Source organism: Chanodichthys erythropterus, chromosome 22, assembly GCF_024489055.1.
Source record: "Chanodichthys erythropterus isolate Z2021 chromosome 22, ASM2448905v1, whole genome shotgun sequence".
In the NCBI taxonomy this organism is placed as follows: domain Eukaryota; kingdom Metazoa; phylum Chordata; class Actinopteri; order Cypriniformes; family Xenocyprididae; genus Chanodichthys; species Chanodichthys erythropterus.
Genome location: NC_090242.1, coordinates 15,065,231 through 15,074,433, shown reverse-complemented (window position 1 = coordinate 15,074,433; position 9,203 = coordinate 15,065,231).

The following is a 9,203-nucleotide window of genomic DNA, read 5'->3' as shown; positions in this document are numbered from 1 at the left end:
ATTGATTGTCAGACAGGTAGTCAGATGATAGATAGATAGATAGATAGATAGATAGATAGATAGATAGATAGATAGATAGAAAGATAGACAGATAGTCAGTCAGACGATAGATTGACAGTCAGTCAGTCAGATGATAGATATAGATAGATAGATAGATAGATAGATAGACAGATAGATAGATAGAAAGTCAGTCAGATGATAGATATATATTGATAGATAGACAGATATAGATAGATAGAAAGATAGATAGACAGATAGATAATCAGACGATAGATTGACAGTCAGTCAGATGATAGATCAGTCAGACAGAAAGATGATACAGATACAGTCAGACGATAGTCAGACAGATATAGTCAGTCAGACGATAGAGAGAAAGAGAGAGAGAGAGAGAGAGAGAGAGAGAGAGAGACTTGGTTTAAAATAAAGCCATGAAATACCATTTTCAAAAAAAAAAAAAAACAACAACAAAAAAAAACTTTTGACATCATATTTCGACTAGTTTACACAACTTCAGTGTTTAAATAATGATTATCAAGTGTTAGTCGTGAACAATGTTTTTTCATAAAAATGTCCAAATATGTAATATTTCTAAAACACTTACTGACCTTGAGACCGTTATATGGGGTCCTGCAATGTTTTCTTCTCACGTCACAACAAAATGGCTTTCTTCGTGTTTTCACTGATCTAGATTTGGCAGACTGATGGGCTGCATTCCAAATATTAATATTTTAAAATAAATAGTTAAATAATATAATGTGAATAAACTCAATGGCATTATCAAAATACCTTGAAACATGATTAATAATAAGAAAAGGGTAAGACATATACATTCACATATTTTTTATGTAGGCTAATCTTGTTTTATAGGCTGCATTAAATTCATAATATGAGGGAGGAAAAAAACAAGATATTGTAAACACGAAAATATAAACATTTTAAAACATTATAATGGATAATATATGACATATCAACAAACTGTTATGCAATATCATGCATGTATGAACACGTTTGTAGTGAAAATTGTGGTCCACAGAATCATTCCCATCGGCTACAGCCCTGTGTATGAATACCAAGAAGATCGTGAAGAGAAAAGCAACAAGCCCTCATGAATATTCGCACAGATTTATTCAGTAAATGTCACAATGACCCAGACAGATAGAGCGACCAACTGAAGCTCAGTCCACTCCAGACGAACACGAGGCGCAGTTTGTCGTGCCACAACAAGTGCTTGTATCAAAGAGAGAGTTTGAGCATGTTGAGACAGACACCGGTCTCTTTTGATGTCAGCATCTTTTGTTTTGTGCCACAGGTCCATGTGTCTCATTGAGCTTAAAGCTGTGCCACTCTTGTGCTCCCGCCTACACTTTTGCTCTCGTCTCTGAATAGACTGTGTTGTCCAGTCAGATGCATCTCTGTGTCAGATGTATTTAGATGCCTTTTACGTGGATTCGGAAAAAAACAAGGCAACTTTAAAATAACCATTATTAAGAACATTGGGTTTCACTTTATAGAATGCGGTCATTTCGTGCATGCCAGCGCAATCTTTATTCTTCTTCAGCTTTTTACCGGTTTACCTACCTGAGTCCAGGCGACTGAAGCATTTCCGGGTAAATACAAATGGAGAGTGGGGCTTGGTTCTACCTTATGCATCCTCAAGTGAGTCAAATATTTACGCGTTCCGAGCACACGAATGACTAAAAAGTGTTTACAAATGGAAAAATCAAAATTTTAGATGATGCCCAAAACGTTTAGTTGTGACGTTGAAAAGGGCCTGTTGGCCGTGGCGGCAAATAAGGCATTCCTTTTTCAGCAGCTTTAAGCTTAGAAATACTATTTTTTACATGTCATAAAACTTGAAACAACGTTAACAAATCATTTGTTATTAACTTACCTATGATAAATAAAACCTATAGTCTTTGATAAAACTTCAATCTCTTTGGTTTGCTTAAAAACGTTATGTGTTTTGGTAGGCCAACATTACTGCTTATAGACAACAATTAATCACTCACCTTTCACGGTTTGTTATATGCACGTTTTTGTATGCCTATTATATATAAATGAGAGAGATCAAATAAAATATATATTATTTATTTCATATCCATATTATTTTTCCAACTTATGACGTCATAACACAGGAGCTTCCACTCCAGCAGGAAATTGATCCATTTAAGTTAGGCAGGGGTCCTTCATTCTCTTGTTTGCATGAAATAGCTTATGCAGTAGTTTAGTTGAAGTTAAAGGGTTAGTTCACCCAAAAATGAAATGTCTTGTCATTCACTCACTCTCATGCCGTTCCAAACCCGCAAGACATTCGTTTGTCTTCGGAACACAAATTAATATATTTTTGATGAAATCCAAGGGTTTCTGATCCACACATAGGCAGCAACATCATTGCACCTTTTGAGGTCCAGAAATAGGTATTAAAGACATTGTTAAAATAGTCCATATGACTACCATGGTTCAACCTTAATGTTTTGAAGCAACAAGAATACTTTTTGTGCGCAAAACAAAACCAAAATAACAACTTTATTCAACAATTTCTTCTCTTCTACGTCAGTCTCCTATGCTGTTGACATAGTGAGCGCAGCACTTAGTAATTAAAGGTGCAATATGTAAAATTTTCTGTCCGCTAGAGGCCTATTCAAAACAAATGCGTAGCTTGATGACGCCAAGTTTGAGTGTGGTATCTTGGGACATGTGGTCTTCACCTCACAGCCAGAGGAAAATAATTGGGATAGGACTCAGGAAGAAATCATGTTCATGGATGCAGTTATTAACATTACTGTAGTATAGTGGTGCAACGGATCATCATTGATCCGTGATCCGTTCGGATCAATATCTTCGGTTCGGCACACACGTGATCCGCGGATTGATTTATGAAAAAAAAAGTTGTGCGCATATTCAGTCCACACACAGCGTGGTCATGGCGAGCGGAGGAACGGAGGAGCTTGAATGCCCCACGTCATTTAAATCCCCTGTATGGGAGCATTTTGGCTTCCCTGTCAAATATAATGATGAAGGAAAGAGGTTAGTGGATAAAACCATGACAGTGTGTAGGCACTGTGGCACAAGAAAGCCATATCACAGTGGAAACACATCAAGCATGGCCACGCATTTGAAGCGACATCACACCGGTGTTTCACTGACAGGAGTGAAAACGAAGGCTGCTCAACAACCGCTTATCACCGCGGCATTTAAGCAGCCCCTTGTTGCACAATCAGACCGGGCTAAAGCCATCACAAACGCTATCGGTGTGTTTATAGGTGCAGACATGAGGCCATATTCGGTTGTGCAAAACGAGGGCTTTAAACACATGCTGAAAGTGCTTAAGCCACGTTACAACATCCCGTCGCGCACCCACTTCAGCGAAAATATTCTGCCAGATCTTTATGAGCAGGAGAAGAAAAAAGTTGTGGATGAACTATCCCGAGCATCCTCTGTTGCGCTCACGACAGACGGGTGGACGTCCAGGGGAACGGAGAGCTATGTGACGATAACCGCCCACTTCATCACATTTTATATATTTTTTATATATTTTAATTTAATAATTTAAAAGTGTTAATAAACAAAAAGACAAAACTTATGTTTATTTGTCTTGTCTTTTTTTTTGCTGATCCGAAAAATGATCCGATCCGTGACTCTGATCCGAGAAACGATCCGAACCGTGAGTTTTTTGATCCGTTGCACCCCTACTGTAGTATGAAGCAGAGCAGAGTGTTGTGGGAGCTGAACAAGGCCGCTGGAGCGATTGCGCAACACACGCCTCACGAGCAGCAGAACTTTTATTATGCCAGTCGCCGGCGCTGCTTCTGCTTTTCTGGTCATGAGTACGAGGTAACACTGCTCTTTTTATTATATTAGATACATTTGAGTGTGTTGAACATGATGTTATAACATTACTGTTATAACGTCTATATAACCGTTACACACTGCAGTAAGATCGATTTTAGAATATATTAAATGCTGGATGGCTTGTGTTGATAAATGGCATGGAATTAATTTTAAAACGTATTGTATGATGGAGAAAATTCTGTATTACTGTTACTAAAATAAAGCTGCATCTGATTATGCTATGTTAGCTACTTGACAAAATAGTGTTTTTCTTTGAGGCATGGTAAAGCATAGTACTCGCAAAAAATCAAGAAAATTTGATTTAAACAATAAGACTAAACTTTGAGCTATATAACAACAATTAGTTTTCTGTCTATAAATATATCAAAACAGTTGTTCCCTCAACTATTACAACATGTAATATATTAAAGCATCTTTGGTGTTTCCATGGTTTCTACAAAATCGGAAACCGAGGGTAACGCGGGTATGACGCAATTGACAGGCGACTCCTCACACGTCCCGGAGCCTTGGTTAAAATTGCAATTTTCTCACAATTTACAAATAGTTGGAAACATTTACTGAAGTACTGAACAAGTGAACAAAATATATAACAAGTACTGAAGTGAACAAAATATATAACACTGGCCTAGTGGTTTTTGGATATTTTACTGCAAAATTCTTACATACTGCACCTTTAATGACATAAAATTTATTTTTGGGTGAACTAACTCTTTAAATATGAATGTTTTTTGTAAATATAATGGGTTTGTGTTGGTTGGTTGATTCTCATGGTATACACCTACTTCTAAAATGTGTAACTTCCTGTAAAATATCTCTCAATAAATCTGTTTTCATTTTCATCTTTTGAACTATTGAGTCTTGGGACTGTGCATGTTCTTGTAGTGCCATGCAGCGACTAAGCAACTGACATTGAGATGAATGGGAATGCTACCAGACAGCCAGACATTGAATGAAAATAAATCAGCAGGTCAGTTCTCAGAGTAGACCTATCAGATGGGCTATTGAGCAAACAGTCCATTTGCTTAAGCAGCTTCAGTCATCCACGTCCACCTAGCAACACCTGTTTGCATTAAACACTGAACTCATTAGACTTTGCACCTGGAAATAGATGAGGAAGAGTAGCAAGGTTCATGAGTGACAAGCGTGTTTGTATTCTTTAAAAAGGCATTGGAGAGTTGGACAGAAAATAGAGGTCTCATATAAGACCACTGTCCACTACACCAGCTGTCATTGGTGGGCTGCCACTGCGCAAACCATGGACTCAAACTTGAGGATTTTCTTAGTGTCGGAAGTACTCAGTCACACAAATGCTCCTTTTTCCTGTAATGTACTGTGTAATTAAAAAGGCTTCACTGAACAAACATGCACACAAACACGTCAAATGTGGAAAAACCAGATCAGCCAATTCACTTCTGATTACTGCCACCTCATCTAAGCTGTCACCGTAACAGCTGCAAGTTGTTATTAAGAGACGTGTTAACATTTAATGGTGGATGAACAATAAGCATAGTGGGGTAAAACCAAGACCTGTGGAGGGGGATGGGGTGAGACAACAGGAAATGAAAACTCTGATGGAGCACTCTGAATCAGACCTGAAGACGTCATGGAGGCCATGATGGCTGTGTAAACAGTGTGTTAAAAATAATGCAGCTGGATAAAGTGTAAAATTAATTGAGACCTAGAATGAAAGAGCAATGGATTGTGCAGTCCACTTGAACTATATCATAATCATTTCATAGGAAAGTTTTACGTCAATAAGCCTTAATCATCACAGAAAGGGAAACAAGTAGCCTAATGGGATGGCTCAAATCAAATGTAGCTATAGTGTCGTGGAAATTCCCAATATCTGACTTCCCCACTGACCACCTCCAGTTGTCAATATAATATAACAATACTACAGTACCAATACAGTACTACAGTACCTTTGAGGTAATTGCTGTCTCAAATATAATACAATACAATACTACAATACCAATACAGTACTATAGTAGGCTACCTTCGGGGTAATTCCCGTCCCGAATATAATACAATATAACACTACAGTATCTCGAGGTAATTCCCTTCTCGAATACTTCTAATACATTTCCAATACTTCAAGGTAATTCCCCTCCCGAAGTAAGGTGACGGCATCCTGTCAAGAAGCTACTATCACTGCTTCAATCACATGTGAGCACACAGGTCTTTAGCATCTATACACTCTCACCGTCCTTCTTAGGTGTACGCTGGTCCGACACAGGATCATTAATACTAGCTCTGAGTATTACAGCCTTACCCCAAGGGCGACTCTATAGTCTTCCAACACTATCAATGTCTCTGCTGTGGTCTTTTGAACGTAGAATCTTTATTACTTCTATGCCTTAGCTGCACAGCATATACCTGACATGACTTCTAAGTTGTTCTTTGCAGAAATTAAGTTTTGTTTATGGCCGGGATATCACTGGTCACAAACCGGAGGCCGAGTCAAGTCTGGAGTCTTTAAGCTGGAGCCGGAGTCAAGTCTGGAGTCTTTAAGCTGGAGCCCAAGTCAAGTCTGGAGCCGGAGTCAAGTCTGGAGTCTTTAAGCTGGAGCCCGAGTCAAGTCTGGAGTCTTTAAGCTGGAGCCTGAGCCAAGTATGGAGTCTTTAAGATGAAGCCCGAGTCAAGTCTGGAGTCTTTAAACTGGAGCCCAAGCCAAGTCTGGAGTCTTTAAGATGGAGCCCCAGTCAAGTCTGGTGTCTTTAAGATGGAGCCTGAGTCAAGTCTGGAGTCTTTAAGATGGAGCCCGAGTCAAGTCTGGAGTCTTTAAACTGGAGCCCAAGCCAAGTCTGGAGTCTTTAAGATGGAGCCTGAGTCAAGTCTGGAGTCTTTAAACTGGAGCCCAAGCCAAGTCTGGAGTCTTTAAGATGGAGCGCCAGTCAAGTCTGGAGTCTTTAAGCTGGAGCCCGAGTCAAGTCTGGAGTCTTTAAGCTGGAGCCCGAGTCAAGTCTGGAGTCTTTAAGATGGAGCCTGAGTCAAGTCTGGAGTCTTTAAGATGGAGCCCGAGTCAAGTCTGGAGTCTTTAAGCTGGAGCCCGAGTCAAGTCTGGAGTCTTTAAGATGCAGCCCAAGCCAAGTCTGAAGTCTTTAAACTGGAGCCTGAGTCAAGTCTGGAGTCTTTAAGATGGAGCCCGAGTCAAGTCTGAAGTCTTTAAGATGGAGCCTGAGTCAAGTCTGGAGTCTTTAAGCTGGAGCCTGAGTCAAGTCTGGAGTCTTTAAGCTGGAGCCCAAGCCAAGTCTGAAGTCTTTAAGATGGAGCCTGAGTCAAGTCTGGAGTCTTTAAGATGGAGCCCAAGCCAAGTCTGAAGTCTTTAAGCTGGAGCCCGAGTCAAGTCTGGAGTCTTTAAGATGGAGCCCAAGCCAAGTCTGAAGTCTTTAAGCTGGAGCCCGAGTCAAGTCTGGAGTCTTTAAGCTGGAGCCCGAGTCAAGTCTGGAGTATTTAAGCTGGAGCCCGAGTCAAGTCTGGAGTCTTTAAGCTGGAGCCCGAGTCAAGTCTGGAGTCTTTAAACTGGAGCCCAAGCCAAGTCTGGAGTCTTTTAGCTGGAGCCCGAGTCAATCTGGAGTCTTTAAGATGGAGCCTGAGTCAAGTCTGGAGTCTTTAAGCTGGAGCCGGAGTCAAGTCTGAAGTCTTTAAGCTGGAGCCCGAATCAATCTGGAGTCTTTAAGATGGAGCCTGAGTCAAATCTGGAGTCTTTAAGCTGGAGCCCGAATCAAGTCTGAAGTCTTTAAGCTGGAGCCGGAGTCAAGTCTGGAGTCTATTAAAATGCAACTTGAGTGCCCATCTCTGCTACAAACTACTAAAAGCAGAAAAATATAGTACAAGCTACATTGAAAATTGTTTATTTTACGCTTTGTACTCATCTTGTGAAAGATTCTCACCGAAAGGTAAAGAACTGACTCAAAAAATTCAATCATTTAAGAATCAGACATGAACAGCTCTTTGAAACAGGGTTATTATCGTTAACTAAAAGAATTCCATAATAAAAATCATTGCTTGAAATAAAATAAACATCAACTGAAATAAAATATATATTTTAAAAAAAAACATTTTATTTTATAGTTTATTTAAAGGCACAACATGTAAGATATTTGGATTAAATATCCAAAAAACACTCGAACAATGTTATATATACTTTACCTCACATATGCTTGACTGGAAGCAGCGGAAGCGGCGACTTTGGCATAATAAAAGCTCCACTGTTCTTGAGGCATGTGTCGCACTCGTCTCTCATTAGCAATCGTTCCAGCGGCCTCGTTTCTGCTCCCACAGCACTCGCTCTGCTCTGCTTCATATTACAGTAACGTTAATAATCTCAACATGAACATGATCTCTTGCCAAGTCCTGTCCTGATTCTTTTCCACGGGCTGTAGACGTGAAGACAACAAATCCCATTATTCTGTGAAATCAAGGCGTCATCAAACTATGCCTGAATAAGCGACCTCTAGTGGCGAAAATTTACATAGTGTGCCTTTAACTTGAAGTGCTAAAATAACTAAAACTAAATGTATTACATTAATATATTATAGGCAATTAATAAAAACTATATTAAAAAAACTAATAAAAATGACAAAAACACATAACAAAAAGTTACAGAAAGTAGAAAATAAAAAATAATTTGAAATATTAACGAACACTATATAATAGTATATCAATGATACTAAAGTAGCACTGCTTTGGAGTTGGATCTTTTCAACCATTCAAATTGCATAAATGACTTATTTACTCAAATCACATGAACTGGAAAGAAACGATCCGACTCCAAAGAGCCATCTATTCCTGAGTCGCACTCACACTGTCGGCTGTTTGGAATCAGAAAATTTACATTGATGTAACAACTAATATAAAACGGTTCATAAAATAGCAGTTCTTGCCAGCAGTCAATGTTGTTCTGACTCAGACCAGGTATTCTAATCTTTGCTCTCTCTCTCTTTCTTCCTCACATGCATGCACACACATTCTTTTCTTATCGCCTACTCTTGTCCTCAAACCGTTTCATTTGTCAAGGATGTGTAGTTGTCATGGAAACCTTTCTCCCCTTCTTCACTATCTCTCTTCTCTATCATGCTGTCAGTGCTCAGTGTCATATCAGTGACATAAATATTGGAGGAAATTAATCTGATCATATAACCATGCAACAATGACCAGCAGCTGGATTTATCACACACAATGACAACACTGGATATCTATTTTGCATAAAACATCAAGGAGAAAAACTGCACACTTTACCTGTAATAAAGCCCACAGCTTGGGACAACATGTCACTTGCTGATATGGACTTTACACTTTATTGTCCGTATACTTAAGTGCAGTAAGTCAACATCCTGAAAAACAGTGTT